Source organism: Athene cunicularia, assembly GCF_003259725.1.
Source record: "Athene cunicularia isolate RWA chromosome 3 unlocalized genomic scaffold, athCun1 chr3_part1, whole genome shotgun sequence".
Lineage (NCBI taxonomy): Eukaryota > Metazoa > Chordata > Aves > Strigiformes > Strigidae > Athene > Athene cunicularia.
In genome coordinates this window covers 65,257,476-65,280,234 of record NW_020799097.1, presented here as the reverse complement: position 1 = coordinate 65,280,234, position 22,759 = coordinate 65,257,476, and positions in this window count along the sequence as shown.

The window sequence follows — 22,759 nt, the reverse complement described above, 5'->3', positions numbered from 1 at the left end:
GGTAACAAGGGCTTCCGTTTCCTTCTAGAGAGAGTCCACATTTTCCCTAATGTTACTTTTATCACTGACATACCTATAGAAGCCTTTCTTATTGCTCTTTATGTCTCTGGCCAGATTTAATTCTATTAGGGCTCTGGCCTTCCTAACCTGATCCTTAGCTGCTCAGGTTCTCTGTGTTCCTCCCAGGCTGCCTGTCCTTGCTTCTACCCTCTGTAGCCTTCCTTTTTGTGTTTGAGATTGTCCAGGAGGTCCTTGTTCATCTGTGCAGGTCTCCTGACATTTTTCCCTGACTTCCTCTTTGTTGGATTGCATCACTCCTGAGGTTGGAGGAGGTGATCCTTCAATATTTACCAGCTTTCTTGGACCCCTCTTCCCACCAGGGCTTTATCCCATGTTACTGTACCAAGCAGATCACTGAAGAGGCCAAAGTCTGGTCTCCTGAAGTCCAGGGCAGTGAACTTGCTGTGCACCACCTCAAGAATCTTGAACTCCCCCTCCATGGTCACTGCAGCCAAGGCTGCCTTTGAGCTACACATTCCCCACCAGATCCTCCCTGTCAGTGAGAGTGAGGTCCAGCATAGCACCTCTCCTCGTTGGCTCCTCTATCACTTGGAGAAGGAAGTTATTATCAACTCATTCCAGGAACTTTCTGGATTGTTTATGCCTTGCTGTGTTGTCTCTCCAACAGGTATCAGGGTAGTTGAAGCCCCCTATGAAGACCAGGGCTTGTGAACATAAGGCTCCTTCTGTCTGTCTGTAGAGGGCCTCATCCACTCAGTCTTCCTGGTCAGGTGGTCTGTAGCAGCCGACCACTTTAATCCTGTGGTGGTTTAAGCCCTGCTGGGACCGGAGAGCATGTTGCTGTTGTCCCTCCCCCACTTGCAGCTAGTCAGGCTGGAAGTTAAGCACAGACCCTGGGCTAAAATAAGAAGAAATTTAATAGAACAGTGTGATAAACAATCTGAACAACAACAGTAGCAATGATAACAACAATAAACAGCAATAACAGTGAACAAGACAAAAGATATACAGAGAAATACCGCAAATGGTCACGGAACAGCTTCCCACCACCAAGCCCACCAAAAAGAAAGTAAAAAAAGTTTCCACCTGGACCTGACGTCAGCATGGTATGAATAACCTGGCTAGAGATCTCTTCCCTCTCTCTCTCTGCTGGGGAAACTTAACCCTATCCTAGCTGAACCAGGACAATCCTCACCCAAAAACCCTCGGTCAGCTCCTCATCCATCCCCAGGCAAAGCTCCATGCACTCCAGCTGCTCATTGACATAGAGTGTGACACCCCCTTCTCATCTCCCCTGCCTGCCCTTCCTAAAGACCCTGTATTCTTCCATTCCAACACTCCAGTCATAGAAATCATCCCACCACCTCTCCATGATGCTAATAAGATCGTAGCCCTGCAGGTGTGTGCACATTTCATAACTCCTCTGGTTTATTCCCCATGCTACATGCATTTGCATAGAGGCATTTAAGTTGGGGCCCCCAATCAAGCTGACTTACTGACTTACTTTCTTGGCTGGAACTCCTTTGTGCTGCTCTTCAGATGCTCTCCTGCTGACCTGTGATCACTCTCCAGGCTCTGGGCATCTATTTCTGGTACTGGTATCAAACTGGTAAGATTGAGGTTTCCCTCAATACATATAAATAATCTTCAGTAACCAGGGAGCAGAAATTATTCTTGATACAAGAGCATCCTTTCAGGTGATCCAAGTGCTTGCAGAGGGTGTGGAGGGCTACACATACAGCTGGTGCATGAACTGCTAGAAACAGTTCAATGTGGATAGAGAGGCTCTCCAGAGTCCTTGCAGTGTTTGCGCAGGAACAATGCATTAACATTAAATCTATGTGTGGGACCTGGCATCTAGCAATGTGCTTTCCATCTCCACCTTTCATGGGGAAAGGGCATACATGTAGACATTTGTTAACTGACACCACCAAAGGGGAGTATGCATGTAGGGATGTATATCTCCCAGGATATCCACAGATATCTTCACATTAAATTGGCCTGTTTCTTCTTAAAAGAAAATGAAGGTTCCCCCAGTGATTATGTTGCAGAAAATACAGAAGCCAGGGTCATCAGAAGTTGCTTTGGCCAAGCCCACTAGGATGACTATATCCTGGTGATCCAGCAAGGCTTACAGAAAAATGGAGTGGTAGGCTTTGTGGTTTGTATAGTCAGAGCTGCCCTGGAATAGGGACCAGAAGAGCATGTGGGTACCCAGCCAAGTTGTCCATATGTGTTATTCACAGAAAGAAGCTTTGGGGGACGATGTCAGGGAACTCAAGCACTGCTTTTGCTCATAAGGGATTTGCCACTCCAACTGGGTAGTCACTGATAGGGGTTGGGAGTTGCAAGGATTCACTTGGATAACTGTTGTTTTAAACACAGGAATGGGGTCCGTGTCAGGGACTAGGATCAGCTGGTGGCAGAGGGCCTCTGCTGTTTTCTTCTGTACCCAACACAGGTACAGAATGACATGCTGTGCCACAAATCTGACATAGTCTTCTTCCCAGAATCTCCAGTAGACTGAGGCACAACGCTTGCAGAGGTAGGGATTCTTGGTGCTTGCTGTCTAAACAGTGAATTTTGTTCTTTTTCTTTATTTGCTTGGTGGATCTACTTATTGAAGTAGTTTAGCTGAAACATGATAATACAACCTATATTTTACTTAGCATCAGGGAAATTCCTGACAGAAATTAAGTTTAAATGCAGTAGTGGTTATAAAGATAGAATGAGAGACTTACAGATTAAAAATGCAGGAGCTGATACTTGTGGATCTCTTAGTTTTAGAGGACCGTAATGCTTCAAACAAGTTGGGTCTATTTTCTTTGTGAAGATTTTGATCCATCCATTAAGAAATATGCAGAAACCTTAACAGCAATATGGAAAGAGCTTGAAGAAGTCAAGTCCCTTGTCTGCCAAAATAAGTTTCTGAGTATCTATTCTATAAATGAAGAAAGGATTCTTGTATTGTATCTTGCTATTAATGATTGGTGATTGTACATGGAACTGTATCTGCAGTGAATTCATGGATAACTGTCAATGTAGTAATAAAAAAAAAAAAGGAGGGAGAGAAACATTGTTTACGTCTTAATGTTGGCAACTGAATTATCTATACTGTATGTGCAATTAGCAATGTATGTGTCATCGAGAAAGTATAAGCCTGATTCACAGAATTAGAGTAATTAAAAATATTTAATTAATGATAACTGAGGAATTATTCAATCTGTGAAACATCCAGCTTTTTTCAATGAAGTTTTGCCTTTAAAAGTTTGATTCCTTCTGTCATTCTTCTGTCTTCCCAAAGAGCTGGCAAAACCCCAACCTTTTTAACTTTATAGTGAAGGAAACTAAAACTCATTATTTCCTTTTACCTAAACTGGGTTAACAGTGCAGTGTTTCTCTATTTTAATAATAGTTTGAACTGGATAAATTTAAACCTAGTGTGTGAGGAGCCAAGATTCCAGTTCAGGTTTAAAATGCAGAAACAGTGTCTTTTCAGAAGTAAAAAAAGTTCATTTCCCTCTCCTATTGAGCCATCTTGTGGTTAATAACTGTAATGTACTCTTGAATACACATTTAGCTAACGTAATAGGAAACCTGTCTGCCTGGTGTTACCCAAAGGTTATGTTAGATTTATTATCCTATATTCTGGGATGTTAACACAATAGTTTTCTTGGAGCATAAAAAAGACATATTATATTATGATACATATAAATACAGAATAAGGTCTAAATCAGAGAGAAGAAATTATTCTTTAATTTAAAATAGGTAACAGTTAATACTTCAGTGTCAATAAAGAAACTGTTGTAGTATATTGCAAATGAGGCCACACATTTTTTGCATAAAGAAGATATATGTTAATAACACTGTATTTCTACAGGCATAAGAAATAAAGCTGGGGTGTCTTAAACATGTATGGACTCTCACAAGCAGAGTTTTGGAAACAGGTTATAATGTAAATATTAGTCCAGTTTTCATGTGCTTTAGATATCGTGGCCATAGTGCTGCTAAGTTCTACTATTTGGGCCCATGACACGCCTGAAGTAGTAGAAGTTCAACAAGGCCAAGTGCAAAGTCTTGCACCTGGGTCAAGGCAATCTTAAGCACAAATATAGACTGGGCAATGAGTGAATTGAGAGCAGCCCTGCAGAGAAGGATTTGAGTGTGTTGGTTGACAAGAAGCTCAACATGATCCGGCAATGTGAACTTGAAGCCCAGAAAGCCAGTCATACCCTGGGCTGCATCAAGAGAGTGTGGCCAGCAGGTCAGGGAAGGGGATTCTCCCCCTCCGCTCCACTCTCATGAGACTCCACCTGGAGTGCTGTGTCCAGCTCTGGGGCCCCCAACATAAGGAGGACATAGATTTGTCTGAGCTGGTCCAGAGTAAGGTCACAAAGATGATCAGGGGCTGGAGTACATCCACTGTAAAGACAGCCTGAGAGAGTTGGGGTTGTTCAGCCTGGAGAAGAGAAGGCTCCAGGGAGACCTTACAGCAGCCTTCCAGCACTTCCAGCACTTAAAGGGGGCTACAGGAAAGATGGGGATGGAATCTTCATCAGGGAGTGTAGGGATAGGATGAGGGGTAATGGTTTTAAACTGAAAGAGGGTAGATGTAGATTAAAGGAAGAAATTCTTTCCTATGAGGGTGGTGAGACACTGGAACAGGTTGCCCAGAGAAGCTGTGGCTGCCCCCTCCCTGGCAGTGTTCCAGGCCAGGTTGTTAGGGGCTTTGAGCAACCTGGTCTAGTGGAAGGTGTCCCTGCCCATGGCAGGGGGGTTGGAACTAGATGATCTTCCAACCCAAACCATTCTATGAGAAACGATGAAAGAGATTTCTTTCCTGCCCAACAAATATGGTATATTATGAAGATCATAGAAAATGGAAATTGGCAAGTGATCCCAGCTATATTATGGTATTTATAAGGGTTCAGTAAAGTAACCTTCTGGTAAACAGTAAAAAACCTGAAAATTTTCCATTAAAATATAGGCAGATCATGCTGTTGAACATCTTAGAGCAAAAGTGAGTAATTCAGTCATTAGCCAGCACTGAACAAGTGTCATTCCTTGTACTAGTGACTGTTTAACGGCTAAGCTTCTGAAGCATCATTTTATCCATCTGCACAGTGTAACTACACATTGTGAAGCAATTCTTTCACAGATTTTGTAAGCCTTTAACAACATTTGAAACCCATGTGATATCTGTCATAAAATGGATCAGTGGCAATCCTCTGTGGGAAAGAACAGAGCAATGAATAGATTCTCTGGGAGCTCTTTGGAATAGCTGAAATTAAAAAGAGAAGTTAGAAACATTTCACCCTGTATTCCCAACTAGGGGACTCGACTGAAAGACAGATCACCGTGAGGTAATGTTAGTACTGACAACGGCTTGTTCAGAGGCACTGATGAATTATGATTTCTTGTTTAATTTTGTCAAAGGATGCTGACTAGGCAGCTATCAAAGACATTCAACATCCAACATAAAAATTTAATATGTAAGATTTATACTGTTAAGCAGAAAGTAGGAAAAAAAGAAAAAAAAAAAGATGAAAACATAGGAAGATTTGTGCCTTAGAGAAGAACAAATCTTGCTGGTTAAGTGGGTCCACACTAAGGGACTAGTATTCTGGGAGAAGTGACTCAAAGGAATATTACTGGTACACCAGGTGTTCATCTTGACACATTAGTAAGAATTTACTGAGAAAAGGAAGACACTGAATTCGGACTCAAGTTTATGAAGCCTGGAAGTGTTCTGATAGTAAATATGCTAGGAAATCTGTAATACTAGTAGAAAAGAGGCCTGATGTAAGACTCATAATTAAAGGCCAGAAGATCAATACAAGCCAAATCACGGTGATGTGTGTGTGTGTTCATGTACAGGTTCATGTGTGTGTGTTATGTTTCACAAGCACTAACAGATTATTTGTGACACTGACCAAAAAGACAACAGCAGCACAATTGCACCTGGGAAAATATTAACAGAAAAAGCATTTCATTTTTACAGTGTGACTGGACTGAGTCAATCCGAAAAACAAAAGGGAGGTTTATTAATGGATGCTAATGACTGTGGGAGAACATTTTTACTGGTTAATACTGTAAGAAAAGTTGCAGAAATAGAAGAGTAATTTGGTAGAACTCAGCTTTTCAAATGGCTCAACACTTCTCCTGTAAAAGAATATATGGATATCATGTAAGACAACTAAATACACTTTTTAAAGAGATAATTTTTATTATCCTCAGAGATAAAGCAGCAATGATTGGATTAAAAAGACATCAGTGCTTTAGCCTCTTCAGAAGGGTGCAATGTGGGTGGACAGAGAACAAATGTTCCTGAAGAGGAATCAGGTGACATCTTCCAAGGAATTTATGTCGAGATATTTGATTGGCTCAAGCTAAACAATGCAAATGGAACAAAGTGATCAAGAGAGACCATTTAATTCCTCAAGGTGCAAATGAGTGTATTCATAAGTTTACCAGACTTTACCAAGCAACAGCAACAGCTGAAGATTTAAATAAAGCAGAATAATTGTCTAAATTAAAAGAGGTTTGGATAGACAGAAGACAGATTTCTGCACCTGAAACCTGGCAAGACCATAGCCAGATTTCTACATTTGTAAGAGAAATCAGTGAAGAAGCATGTAAACCACAGAAAAAATAAACAGAATGGAACTCTGGTATTTCAGTTGTGCTGTGTCAGCATCACAGACTTCCTTACAGTGTGCTGAGGCACTATAAGGTCAGCACTAATTTAACAGAAACATTGCCATCTATCTTATAATTGTGTATTCTTTCCCGAGGTTTCGGTATCCCAGTACTGAACAGGAGCACTTCTGTTTAAGGTGTCATAGCTGAGGAGAGAGGAGTTGAGAGTACAAGGAACACACATACTTAGATACTGTACAACCATTTTGTACAATGAATGATGATTATGATATTTAGAAGGACTATTTCTGAGAGCATATATCAGCTCACAAGTCACTATTCCACATTCACAAGGGGACTGGAATACTAGTGCAAACTCACTACTGGGCTCCCATCTAATTTCCCATTTAAAAAACAAAACAACCAACAAACACCAAAACCAAAAACCTCAAACAATTGTATAACTCTAGACCAGGATTAAATGTAGAGCAGGTAGGAAGACTGGGTAGGAGAAGGCATGTAGGAATTACTTGAGGTATTCTCCAAGATTTACTAGCACATATGAATATGTGCATTTGTGCAAATCCTTTGCTTTGAAGGGCTTCACCAGCAAATCAGCAGAAGTCCATTCATGACGTTAAGCCAAATAAGCCATCACTGCTTCAGGGAACCTAGTGACTTAATCTTTTACTGTTATTGGTGTTTCCACTTCATAGGTGTAGAGAAGAAGTGTAGTAATCAATTTCAGAAAAAAAATGTTGAAAATGGGAATGATTTACAACTTCCTTCTGCGATTACAAAAGCATTTAGAAAACAGAACCTAAGAACATTTTCAAATGTGACATTGTATGACTGGTTTTGTTAGATGTGTATTTGCACACAGCTGGAATATTCCATGTGCTAACGGAGAATTAGTTGCCTTCTCCTGTGTTAGGAAAATACAGAAACATTCTGCCATTATTTCAGAGTTATCTGTCTTTCACAGCTTAAAATAATATGCTAAAAGTGAGGGTGAAGGGCAGAAATATTCAGAAATGGGGAAAAATCCACAGTTCTCCACATCATATTTGACAAGTGACATAAGATGACACTTATGACTCCAGTGAAATGACCAGAGAGCAGTTAAAGACACAGATGGTGCATAACACATTTCCTTAAAATTACCTAATAAAACATATGAAGAAAATCCTCACTTCATGAAAATTTATAGAACATTTTACTAATATTTTAGTGGAGATATAAGACTAATTCAGTACAAATTAAATTGACTAGGAAAAAAGAACAGTAAAATCTGTGGAAGTTTAAGATCGATATAGTAATAAAAAACTAGGGTTAGACAAAAATTATAGTTTTCTATATGAACGTTTCTGTAGCTGGTCAGAAAATGTTTTTTTGTGTCATTATTACCTAAATTATAAAGTGTAATAATCAATTTGATAACGGATAGGGTAATTTTATTACTTTCAAAAATGAGGATGCTCTGGTGCCAATGTGGTATGGCAGTCGCTGCGGGCTGGCTTTGAGCTTCCTGCAGGGGGCAAGCTTGGGCCGTTTTACTGCCTCTGAGCCCGAGCTGAGCTTCTCTGATTTATGAATGTGCTGTACTTCTGGTTCATTTTGCTCCTTTTTCTCCAACTGTTATTACGACTTTGCTAAGCAGTTGTTCAGCTCAGTACTCCTGAGCCAATTCTAAATAACTGGGTAACAGCCAAAAGAAATACAAAATGCGAACCTTACTAAATCTTAAACCAGACTCCAAAAAAGATGTGGTAGTGAATCACAACTGAACAGAAAAAACCTATACAAACGTTCTTTGTCCCAAGCCCCAAGAACATTTATATAGATTTTCCATATTTTTTTTCCACTTAGATTGGTGAAGTTTCCAGTGTTCCCTTCTGGTCAGACAAGTCCAAAAATGCCACAAGAAAGCTTTTACAACACTGTATTCCAATTAAGCTCAAGAAATTTTCAGCTTAATTTGCATCCCCATGAAAACAAAAGTTCATCTCGAGTTCCCAAACTAGTTTTGGGTGGAAGCTCAGGAAATTCTTCAGAATTTTTTACCACTTAAAAACATTGTACAATATCTATCATTTGGTTCATTTGTAGAGCACACACATTTTACCACTCAAATGATAATGAACTGAACTTTGAAGTGTGTTCAGTGGGATAACTGCAGTAAAATAATTTTCATTCCAGAGTTTCTCATGATGTCTCAGCATAACAGACACTATATATTTATGAGCCTTCTTCAAGATTCACCAAATCTGAAGCCTAAAAATAATTGAAGTGAAAATATTATTGTTGATATTAGTATTCCAGGTTTGTCACTAAGCAGTGTCTAATAGAACATCTTAACTTTCACCTGTCATGCTCGGTACCTGGAAATCTCCTAAACAGAGTCCAAAGTGCCTGAACATTCCTGTGTTACCATGTAACATACTCATTGGAAGTCTCCCTGCAAAAGTACAAACTGTGAGTTTCAGAGGTTTATTCTATCTCAGAGAACACACACGGGATTTTACATTTATACTGTATAAACCTGAATTGTACAGAAATGGGCTAGGGGTCTCATAAGAATACACTCTCTACAAGATTTGTAGGACACCTGGCTTTTCTAGTAAAAACCCAGTTAATATTAAAACAAACACACAAACAAACAAAACACAAACCCCAGGTATTTCTTCTTTGACTTGACTAAAGCAAGAATTAAAGGGTCTCAGAAAACTGAAAAGCTGCTAAAGATTACCACCATTTTTGGGGATGAAAAGGTTTTAATCTAGGTTTAGGAGAGATATAACTATGGAAATACAACCTGAGATGTGCACAATCACTTCCTCCGAGAAAGTACATGGAGATTCATAGCACAGTGCCTGCCTGTTAGTCACCATTAGTCATCCTCTTAGTCACCCTTTCTTCTTATTAATACAGAAAATGATGTGTCCTGGAACTATCTGAGAATTGTATGTATTCCATCATTCTTTTGGTCTCTGGACTGTCACATCTTTTTTGGGTGAGAGGAAAGGGAACTGGTACCCCAGAGTAGCTGCAGCATTTTCTACAGTGTTGAGCTTTAAGGTCCTGCAGCATTTGACTGGGCTAGCAGAACTGAAGCTACTATAACACCGTACAGCTTCACACTGTGAGGGGGCTGACAAAAAAACAGCACCACATTTCTTTCCTGAAGCATAAACTGTGAATGTCCATGGAGGATGCCACCACTCAGGGAAAAAATCAGGTCTTCCTTCCAGTGTAAATGAAACTGATAAGCATGTCATCAGATGGGGAAATGCTGGAATGTGTAAGGAGTATTCTGAAATAGTCCTAGTCTCACATATTGACTAGGTTAGTCTTCTCTTATCAATTCTTCCTGTAGAACCTGTTTCATCTATTCTACAAGACAATTAAACACAAATGCAGAGAGCATTTAGAAAAGGTCATTCTTTTTTAATGACTGCTTCCAGCTTATTCTTTCAAGACTTCTTCTATTTTCTCTCTATCCTTAACCTGATTTAGAGAGTTTTAATTTTGCCTTGAAGTAATTTAAAAAAAAACAGCAAAAATGTTCTACTACACAAGAATCTTCAAACAACCAGGGAAGATTAATGTATTTTCCCACTAACACTGATAGCATTATTTAAGTCTACTTTTCATAATTTTAATTATTCTAATTAGGATAGGATCTAATTATTTTTAACATAGGTCTCCCACACATACCTTAAGATAATCATATGCTTGCCTGTGAGGAGATCAAGTCCAAGACCAAGTCAATGCAGCAGCAAAACATTTCAAAGCCCAAAACACTTAAAATCTTTCATTATTTCATGGTTCAAAAAAGACCCATTTTATTATTAACTGAACTTATTCTAGAAGTCAAGTCTTCTGCTCATATGCACACACACATAGACACAAAATGACCCAGTTTTCTTAGTAAATGAAAAAAGAAATAAAAAGTAATGGCTTTCCTTCTTCATGAAAGGTTGACAAATTAAAAGATAAATATGTGCACATACTACTGTCACTTGGATCTCCTCAGAAGTCTTTGCCTCAGGTTCACTGGTTCAGGTGGGGATACACCTTAAAGTGGGCCTCACAATGCTTTTTCTCATTGTTTACAGAATTAATAAGTGAAGACACTAAGTAAAGAATGATAAATAAAATAGATTTTTTTTTTCTTTCCATCAAAAGGGAAAAAATATTGCAATAATTGTAAGAACAACTTCATCTAATGATGCTAAAAGACAATTTTTCTGCCATAGGTGGGAGAAATGTTTTCTAACATAACTGTTTTGGAGTGAGAGCTGAAAAACTTCTTACCTCCATCTTTTATAAAGGAGAAAAAGGTCTCAGCAAACCTACTGTGCAGAATTCCTTTATCAGCCATTGCCGTTTCCTCCTTGCCAGAGCCTTTGCACTTCATTTTAGGTGCCTAGATGTTTATCAGACAGAAATGAATCATAATGTCTCCAGAAACAACTGACTGAAACTCTTGGAAGTTAAGAAAAACAGTTTCAGTCAAGCAACAAAAGATTTAGAAAGAGATTTGCCACCCCTTATGTAAGTAATCCATCCATGGGGCTCCTATATAAAACATGATCTTAAACCACATCTCACCTTCACTGCATTTGCTGCAACATGAAATCTAGCTGCTATACCCTGATCACTCCTACTAGATCAAATGTCACAGACAATATCCAAATAGAAACAGTAAGGGTGAGATATCTGTCAGGGCTCAGTTGCCAACTGTCTTAGTCTTAGAAGCTGACTTTAGGAACTTTAGCAGTGGACGCACAGGCAGTTTTAAGTTTAGGAGCAGATATAAGTGTAGGTTTTGAAGATCTGTGTTTAAGCAGTGGTGACTGAGGTAATCCAATGTAGTACTGAAATTTGGAAGTCCCTGGGTGGCTCTAACCATAGCTGGTTGTCTGAGATTAGTAAAATTTGTGCTGATATGACCATGATTTATTCTTCCAAACATATACAATAATTAATGAAATTACTCCTTTAAATGACATTAGAATCCTAATTCACAGCATTGCTGAAATGCAGTCGGTTCCCACATAACTGGTATGCATGTCATACTATAGTATGTAGACTGAGACACCCTGTTTTGATGTTCTTTACTCCTTCTATTTCCTTCTGGCTTCCATCTTCACATCCAAATGGCATGCAACCAACAAGCTAATGCCAGCCTTTCTCCTTAGATGAACACCTCTTACTTCCAAAAAAAGCAATGTAACATCCATATTAGATCTAATGTGGGACTGGATTGAGCTGTAGCCTCAAAGATGAACGTTTGCATTCAAAAGTTTAAATTCAGCACCTTCTTTTGCTTTGTCTCAGCTGGTTGTAAGGGTTTCCTTAGGATATAGCATTGCTTCATATTCCTGTATCTTGCCATCAGACCAGGTTTATTAAATCAAACTACATTTACTCATTTATAATTCCATCCCTTCAGTCTTCAATAAATATTTCTCTGAGGCTTTCCTTTGCTATCTATCAAAAGGTGTGGTCTATTCCTTTTTAAAAATGGAACAGTGAAATGAATGGTAAGAGTAGGAAGACATAACCATTGTCACTCTATTTTAAGATGAGGGCAGACCTTTCTGGTTATTAAGTCAGAGCAAAAGAATAGCTGTTAGAGAGTTTAAATTAAAAAAAAAAATCTACTTGAATGAATTCCAGTGAAGATAAGAGAAGTAGAAATGATATATTCCATTATAAACCTTGTAATAACTTAAAATTGATTAGTGTTTGAAGACTGATGGGTAACTACAAAGCATTACTATTATAAAGCAAAGTGCAATTTTTGATACCATGCAACTACTTTAAGATCTTTAATTTTTCTCTCTTTTACAACATTCACAGCAGAAATAGAGAGATATCTGTCATTCATGAGAAATGAGTCTAGTTCTGAAAATGATATTGTTAGTCATGTCAAGTTTTAATAGAAATAGTGAAATAATGATTTGGAAATAGGGGGAACCAGTATCAGAAGTAACAGTACAGACATGCAGTCACAGGAGGTCTCTATCTGCTTGGAATCTCAATTACAGTAGGTCAAGGAAAGGGAGTTCAGCTGCAGACATGAACCTTAATATGAATATATTCAATCACATATGGGAGAAAAAGCCCATGTAGGTAACCCACAATTCAGTCATGAGCTTCTGAGCAGACTATTCAGTCTCCTCCTTACGTTTTTTTCACTAACTGGCATATAAGAAGAATTTATAGGGTAATAGTTAGAAATTAGGGCATGGAAAATGTGCACTGGCTTTAAAGGATAAGCAAAAGTCTCAGGAAACATGAGTGATCTAAAGTTGTCTTTTGCCAAACAATGAATAAAATGTTACATTAGAATAATACGATTTAAAATCCAATTTTTAACTCAAAGCTTCCATTTAGAAGAACATTCTTTCTCTGATTGTCATGCTTTAACAAAGCCAGCACAATTTAGGATGGTAGTTGAACTATTAGAATCCAATGTCACAAATATGGTTAACTTTCTACTTTTTTATTTTCTCAAATAAATAAATTTCAAAAGAATTCAATTATATTTCCTGTGTTAAATTTTTGGATTGTAGCAAATCCTAGTTTCTTTTCTAGGCATCTGTCAGGCTTCAGACAGTGCAAAAATAGTAAGATATATAGGCAGATAGGCAGATAGACTGATAGATAGACAGATTTGGATGGGTCTCTGACACACAATGTGATGAAAGTGAACATGGCAGGTCCTCATGAGAACCAACAGTTCCAGTACATGACCTGTTACTGTTACACTGGTACTGCACTGTACCTGTTGAAATTATATAAGGATGTGTGGTGACAATAAAAATGCTAATAAGGTCACTGCCTCTTGTAGGAACACAATCCCTCATGCACATTTCAGCTAGAGTTTTCCCTTCTCTGACAATGCAGTCAAGAATGAGTGCTGGGAAAATAATTGATTTTATTTAAATTTAAGTTTCCTGTCAGGAAATAAAGAAAATCATTTAAGAAGAAAAGTAAATTACCAATGATTTCTAATGGATATTTTGCAAAGCTCTCAGTAACAAATGTGGACACAGATTTCCAATGGAGTTGCAATAATGTGGGAAGGACAGAGAAGAATTTTGTCGAGCTGAATAGTTACCAACTCTTGTTTACGTGGAATATGACACAACTGGGAGAGTTTGCATGTTCCAGACAAGGCAATGAAGGGTGAGCGTACTGTACTTTTACAGTTTAAAAAAGGGCTCAGAACATATCAAATGGGGTGGACAGAGTGAAGAGATGTCTCTTGAATATTCTTGCTACATATTTCATTCAGACAACATAAGAGAATAGGTTCAAAATTTAAACAAGAAAAATAAGTAGTAATTGATAGATGGCAAACTTGTTCTGTCAGACTACTACCGTTAGTTGGAGAAGGTGGTCAAGTGTTACTGCAAGCTTTCCTCAGCATTCTGATTCCTTATTTACTGTTTAGCTTCCAGCTATAGTGACCTCAGCAGTCTGATTCTGAAGATCTAGCAGAATTAAAGAGGAGGAGGAAAAGAAACTTGTTTACTTTGGAAAGTACTATTACATCTTTGTCAGGTACATAGCTTTAAATTACTTGGAGGTTAATATGTGTCACCAACAACTGAAGGGAATATCCAGGGACTGTCCAGTCTTCTCTGGATGTACAGTGGAGTTTTACATATCTGTCCCTTTGTATGTCTGTCTCAATATTTCAGGCAAACCTGAAGAATAGAAAAGTAGATAGGAACCTCATAAACAGTATTCATCTGACAGACACTCAGCTCATTTCTAATTCTCCAGTTCACATAGTAGTGGTACTACAGGGATTCTACCTGTACTACCTGAAAAACCAAAATAAAGTAACCCCTGAAAAACAGCTGCCGTGGTTTAAGCCCAGAGGTTAACTGAACACCATGAAGTCATTTCCTCACTCTGTCACCTCAGGGATGGGAAGGAGAATAGAAAAAAGGCTCTGGAATAGAGATAAGAACAGGGAGGGATGACTCACCCATTACAGTCACAGGCAAAAAACAGTCTCCTAAAGTCTGTCTTCTGTCCTCTATAAGTCCAAGGTAGCAATTCTGCTGACCCCACTCCAAGAACTAAAAACTATCATTTTGTGATTGCTATGCCCAAGAGAGACTCCAACCATCACATCATCCCCAAATCCTTCTCTGTTCACAAAGAGCAGGTCCAGCAGGGTGCCTTCCCCAGTTGTCTCACACACCAGCTGTGTCAGGCAGTTATCTTCCACACACTCCAGGAACCTCCTAGACTGTTTCTTCACTGCTGCATTGTATTTCCAGCAGACATCTGGTAAGTTGAAGTCCCCCATGAGAAAAAGGGCGAGTGTTTGTCAGTCTTCTCCCAGCTGCTTATAGAATATTTCATCTGCCTCTTCATCTGGGTGGTCTATGACAGACTCCCATGATGATATCCACCTTGTTGGCTTCACCCAGATTCTTATCCATAAACACTCAACCCTATCATCACCATCATTAAGTTCTAGGTAATCAAAACTCTCCCTAACACACAGGGATACCCCACCTCCTCTCCTTTACCTATCCCTTTGAAAGACTTTACAGCCATTTGTTGCAGCACTCCAGTTGTGCGAGTCATCCCATCATGTTTATGTGATGGCAACTATGCCATAGTTTTCCTGCTGCACAATGACTTCCAGCTCCTCGTGTTTGTTGCCCGTGCTGCATGCGTTGGTGTAGATGCACTTCAGTTGGGCTATTGATCCCAGTAACTTTCTGTGGGGAGAAACCGTAAATTCTACCTGACCATTCTCAGGTGTTTCCATGGTTTTTAACACATTAATAACCCTTGTATCTTCACTGCCACATGGATCTCTATCCCCTACCTCCACTGAGATGGCAGACCAAAAGATCTCGCTAGTACACTGCCCCTCAAACATCGGCATGTTCCATGAAATGGAACTAATCAAGAACCACATGAGACTCCTAAGGACTGTTTTTCAGAGTTCCTACCCATGTGATATGACAATATCGCAATGCAAAGTCCATTAGCCTTGTGGTAGTGATCCAGGAGAAAGTTTTCTTGTTTGCAATTAATTTGCATGCCTCATGTCTCTGTGTTGTGCTGTATAATACTATACATCTTATTGGAAGACCTCATTAATTTTCATTGGCATTTATTGACACTAAAATCGATGCTAGTAGTAATAATTAATAAACATGGAGTGAAAAGTGAGACTCAGAAGAATCTCACTTGTTTTGGAAGGTAATTAAGAAATGGGAGCCAGGCTCTTCTCAGTTGTGCTCAGTCACAGTGCCAGAGCTAACAGGCACAAATTGAAACTCATGAAACAATCTGAACATATGAAAAAGCTTTTTTACCATGAGGGTGATCAGATGTTGGAACAGGTTGCAGTCTCTATCTGTGTTGCTACTCAGAATCTGGCTGGACATAGTCCCGGGCAGCCTGCTTTGGGTGTCCCTGCTCGAGCAGAGGGGTGAACTAGATGATTTTGAGAAGTGCCTACCAACCTCAACATTCCTGTAATTCTGTGATGAGAAAAAAAATAACCAACCCAAAACCAAGCTGGCAGAGACTGAAGTACTTTCTCTTCACGGCAAATCTTTCTGTTGTGTCTGCAAGTGCAAAAGGCTGAACAACTCTATGCTTGTGTAATACAGTGAGGGACACCAGTCTCTACAATTCCACCCCACAATAACAAAGAAAGCATCACAAGAACATCACCGTAATTAATAGGGGTAAAATTGGCATTGTCCTGTTTGACTGGGGAGACAGGAGAAGGGAATTTGAACTACGACCTGGTGGATTCTCATGGATTCTGCAATATTCCTTCTGCATTCCTAAGTAGAGAGGAGGTCTAGCAATGGTAGAGCTAATTTTTTTGCAGGATGAATAAAGGTACTTTCTCTGGCCTTTCTACTGTGGATGATCAAGTTGCTCATAAAATCCTTCTGCTACTACATCTTCCAGTTGTATGATCTGTTCCTTCACCTTCAGTGGTAATCAAGACCACACTGACCCATCATTGCCTGTACAGGTTAATTATTTTCCTCTCCTTGGCACAACTTCAGACTGTGCCACGTAAAACTGTCTCAGAGAGAGCCAAAGTGTGGTATGAGAAGCACCTCAGACCTGAAACTCTTCCCATCTGCCAGTGGACACAGGTCATGCTGTGTCACTTGCTCTCATGGTCAGAGAAGTGGTCTCAGATCCGTTAAGCATGCTAATGTAGACATAGCATCAAATCACAGTGGCAGCTTGATGATGAATCCTGCATGCCTACACAGGAAGGTTTTTCATTGTCAGTAGTGTATGAGGCTTTCTAAAGTCTAAACCATAAGGCTCTGGCTCAGTGGCCAAGTAAGCCACTGCAGCAGTTTAAGACACTAGTAGCCTAAATTTGTAATATTAATTGTCTGCCTGTGGTTACCATTCCTCTGGCAGAATTAATGGAGTGCAACATGCCCTGGTACTGCAACGAGTTTGGCATACATCTTGGCACTTTTCCCCATTTCCCACTTACTGCTAAACTAATGCACTAACCTTTAGACTGAAATGTCTAGCACATGCATTTTTCTTCTGTCAGCTCTGCTAGTGAGATGCTTCCTTCCAGCAGATAACTTAAACTGACACAGCGAGATCAGCCAGAGCTCATTTGCCAGGGACTTGTTTCTTTCAAAGACAATGAGAACCAAGATCCAAATGGACTTTCAGTCCTTTGGAAAATGCCATCCAACACCTCTTGGAATTTCTAGTGATCTGTGGTGTAAAAGGTACAGTTTATCCCAAATCTATGATGACAGCATTTGTTCTAAATGTGTCATCGTACACATGAACTACATATATTTTACATGCGGGCTATAGTGATACCATCAATTCCAAACATTATATTCAGAGTTAAAATAATTTTGAAAACATGATGGAATAGCCTATGACCCTAGCTAAATAAATGGTCTTGGGAAGGGGGAATTATGAATGTATAAACTAAGGCTCTATTATAGATGGCTAATACTTAGCTAGGCACCAGTCGGAAAAACATCAACAAACTTTTCAGGATCTGTTGCCGATGAAGAAAGCAATTAATTCTCAGCAGAAAGTGATTTTGACAGGTGCCATAATACAGAGGTAGCATTAAAAGTTGGTGAATAATTTAAATGGCAATCTAGACAAGCTCTAAATACATTTGAAAATAGAAAATTTATATAGAAAAATGTACAGCTTATTTCATTTTTCATCATGCATCTTCAAAAATAACAGTAATAGTCCTAACATGACCTTAGCAGGAATAAAAAATTGCTTATGGGAAAAATTGTAATTCACTCATTAATTCTGAAGCCTTGCTGTAATAAATTGAATTACATAACAGACATCAGTTCAGTCTTGCATGGTTTAGTTTCTTGAAGTGTGATGTAATCTATCTTTCTAAGTGTTTTTGAACATGAAAGAGGAAGTTCTTAGGAGTGTAAGGATTTTATACCGGAACAGAGCAAGATCATCTCTACTCCAGAAGTCTACTTTGAACAGATGCCACCCAGGAACTTCAATGGGAACATTAACCTTTACATAATGAATAGAACTGTCCAACTCTGTATCATGAAAATAAATTTATTTTTGATTCTAAATGGTGATCGCCTTGTTTTCCAAGGTATTAGGGTGGATTGATTGTTCGTATTGTTTGGCCTTACTTGAAGCTTAACTGAAGAGAGAAGACCTATTTAGCCCTATTAATGCTGGCTATATTCTCATCTTAATTACTTCAGCATCATTCCAGAGTAACTCCTTCAAGATGAATGCATTGCTCTGCTTTTCAATTGATGTAAATGGATCTGAAGACAAGGGTCCTGATTTTAAACTTTCATCAAGATTTAATTTGCCTCCAGAGTAAAGGCAAAATTATATGGAAGTTAATTCCAGCACATGTTATGTTTTATTTAGAGAGCACCTTTGATCTAAAGCACAGAACATGATAAATGGGGAGCATACAGAGAAACAGAAGTGGTAATCAAACATGGAAGTAGGAACAAGCTATCAAGTGTTTGCATAGAAAGGAAGCAAAGCAGAACCATCAGGTGGTCATTAAAACCTGTGCTAAAGCAGAGCTAAAACAAGGAAAAGAGAAAGATTTAAAATTAAAGTGCAGGATGAAGTTAGGGAAATCACCTGGAAAATATTTGCTTGGGAAAAGATCCCTTTGTGGAGAGCAGAACTACTCAGAGCATAACAAATAATTTCATTTATTCTGCACTGCCTTTGGTTAGTAAAAGGCAAATCTCATCTTGCCAGACAAAAATAATTGTCTTGTTCAGAAGGAATATTTGTAAACCGAATGTTTGCATCTTAAACACTGTGTTTGCATGAAGACATGAGCATTAAATACTGACAAGGCAAGGAAAATACTGAATTTCTTGGAATACTAGAGAAAGAGATCTGCCATTCTCCATTACCATACCTGCAAGTTATCAGCTGCAGCTATCAGGGAGAAGTTGTCAATCAACTCTATTGCAAGGATGAAAGAGTAGATGGTACAGTTTAATTTTATTATGGAAATTGATTTGCATCTTTTATATGTCTTGATTGAAATCTTTCCAGGTAATGGCATTGAAGAATACTCATAAAACTGCCATGACTGTGGTAATAACTATTATTATGATCGAATTTAATAATAAAAAAACCTGCCTGCAAGATGGGCAATATGAATAATTCATGTACAGTGTTGCTTAAAATGTGATAGAGAGAAAAAGACTTGTAGGAAAATTCTTAATGTATCCAGACAGGGATGATAATTGGTTTTTGCAACTAAATGAGTACTTCATGTACAAGACAGCACTAACAAGGCAGGAGAAGAAATTTACACATTGGGGAGACAATTTCATTTATCTGGTTACAGCAGGATAAGTGGAATAAATGGTTTTCCTTAAAGGAATTGACAGCAAATGCATATCCTGATAATAATTAGTTTTGTTTACAACTAGAGAACAACGGAATAGGAGACACAATAGCATCCTCTCAATATGCAATAACATATGTACCATGTGCTTATGTAGGCCTTACTTGTGCTATTAATCAAATACCTGCAAACACTGACCAGATCTCTTCCAGTGCTGTCATTTAATTGTAAGCATAAACAGGAGTGTAGCATATGGAGAATTGTTTCACATTTGCACTTGATTTAATTTTGTTTGATTTCTTTTAAGTATACAGTATCAGATAAACTTGTGTCTCCTGCGTTTATTGCCTACCATCTGGTGGAAAAAGCATGCAACAGCATAAAAAGGGACAGATGACTAAGACAATATTTTAGTGGCAGGGTCTGAAGTTACAGTAAGTAAGAGTTCATCAAGGATATCAACTTCAAGAACAGAAAGCCATGCAAGAACTCATCTCTCTACCCTTGCCCAAAGGGAGTGGTTGGGTTTGAGAGTTGTCAACTCACTCGTAGATATGACAAGCAGAATTCCTTATACGTGAATGCCTGTGATGTCTCTCTAGATCAAGAGAAACTTGAGAATAAGCTAAACTCACAGGTAACAGTCTACACCCTCCACTTGGAGCAGCTAAAGTTGGGTGGTTATCTTCTGTTTGCCCAGGTTTCATCAGTACTGAACACACATCAGGATGACCTACAAAACAAATCAAAGTAAAACAAAACAAAACTTATTACAAAAATGATCAGAAAATTTGTATGTGTGAGAAAATAGTTCTGTACAAAGACTCTTTCTACTGGTGTCAATGTAACCTTTTTGTATTACTTTGATTTTGTCCTCCCTGATGTTCAGGTGTAGGAGCTTCAACATTTGACTGTCAAATAACTGTCACACTCTTTGTTCTGCTTTCCATTTATAATCAGGGCTAGGCATAAATCAGAAAATACAGAAAGTTTTATGTATGCCTAGTTCTATGTATGTAGCAGTGTGGAAGGGAACATACTTGTGCTTGGAGTACACCACCTTCTCAATTTATTAAAAACAAATTGAACCAAATTTCCCCAATCCAAAATGCATAAGAAAGGCCATTTGCAGTAACATAGCAAAATCAGTTAAGTAGGCTGAAAAAAACCTTGGAAATTGGTTTTAGTCAAAATCCCTATTAATACATTGTGCTTTGCCCATTTCTAATGCTCTCTTACTTGAACCCGAGATCAATCCTCTTTGTTCTGGCTTGCCACCAGGGTCTCTGATCAACGTTGATAAAACAAAATGACAATAAAGAAGGCTCTGAAAGCTACTGTGGAGAACTGTGGGGAAAACAAAACAAACCAAACCAAAACTGTATTACATTGTTACGACTATGGCCCATGCCTGTGTGTTTGTTTATGATGGATTACTTGCTATGGAGATTAGATCTAAAGGGAGTTACACTTGAGAAGCTACAGAATAATCTAGCTAGGAGACATCTCAACAAGTACTAAAATACAGTAGCCTGGTTAATGTACTTATGGTTGGTTTGCCAAGATTGAGATCTGGAAATTATAAAGCCCCTAGAATCGCTTTATCAGTTAAAAAAATCTGCCCCATGAGGTAGTTTACAGGACGACTCAGAAAAAAGATCAGAGCTTGAAAACTACAGATTGGTTCCTGAGAAACTCGGGGCCTAAAGGGAATGCTGTCCAGAGCCCAGGGGAGAGATCAAAACATGTAACTGATAGCTGCAGACACCCACTGATTTTTGCCTCGTTCTCAGGAGAGAACTGTGGGCTGGATAGCTGCAAGGAGAGGTTGCACCACAGTACTGGTTAGGAGTGACAGTCACTGCAGTTGGCAAGCACACAGCAGGCTAAGATCCATGTTAACAGTTCAGGACAGTGTATCACAAAGAGCAGCTAGTTTCCAGGTAGCTGGAGAGTTCCATATGTACCTGGTCTCGAATCAACAAGATGTTGTAGAGATTACCAGATCTCTGCATGTAATCAACTGTGCACCGAGCCACTCCCACATGAACAACAGCTCCTACCAACTCACACTTTCAGGACCCTTGCAAAAATAACAACTTCACCACGGAAAGCGTGCAAGTACTGTTGAGCACCTCAGGTTTTGTGTGTGCATGCTGTGGGTTGTTTATGCAGAGCTACAAATGACTTTAAAAGTGTTACAGGTTGATAATCAGTAGTAAATCTGCTCAGTAAATTGACTTATCAAATTGAATAATTTTATTAAGTGGTTTATGTGAGTCAAACAGGTATTTCAAGCGGGTAGACTGCATTAACTAGCATCATCATTTGACAAAAGATATATTAGATGTTTATTGCTCTTTTCTCTGGCTTTAAAGTCCAGAAGGAACTCCAAACCTGCTTGCAGGATATAAATCTCCACTATGAAAACCATAAACTTATTCAGGATTTAGTTTTAACAGAAGGAATGCTACATTCTTCAAGTAAAAGAGAGATCTGAGCAGTATCAGGTATTGTATGTTCTGTTATTCAAGTACAAAAGTGGTAGGTAACTTTCATGAGTGAAGCGGATGTTCACAGAAAGCTTTATGGATGTGTTCAGACTGTTTGAACCGGCTCTTGGGGGCTAAAAGTGGAAGCAATCTGCCTGAGACAAATCACTTCTGAATTTTCTGTAGTTGGGAGACTACTTCTTACTTAAAAACATTCTTGTAAATAATGTTTCTGTACCTAAACCACTTACAGAACTATGGTTTGAAGCCTGACTTCACAATCTTATTCTCCTTGGCTATTTCTAAACTTAACTATGGAGAAGACAATCCCATCTTTCTGGATCACAAATAGAATCTGAACATTATGTTGATTCTGCAATAAAACGTTTTTCACCTTTGTTAATTACATTAGAAAAATCAATACCAGAAAAGGCCAAAGTGGCATATCAAAAGCTTACAGGAAAACCTGTTCCACTTCATTAATACAGTATCCAGAATTGCTGCTTCTGCATGTTATTGAGTTGTAGGGATGTACTAGAAGTTCAAGAAATAAGAGCAGCATGGTTGTGTACTATCTGCTCAGACCAAACCAATTCAGATATAAAATAGAAAAACAGAAAACAAGCTTCTTGTCTTCTCACTGAGTAAAATAAATGAACAGTCTTTAGCCTCTACAACTGTAGCTTTTAAACAGCTAATTGTCGGGGGGGGGGGG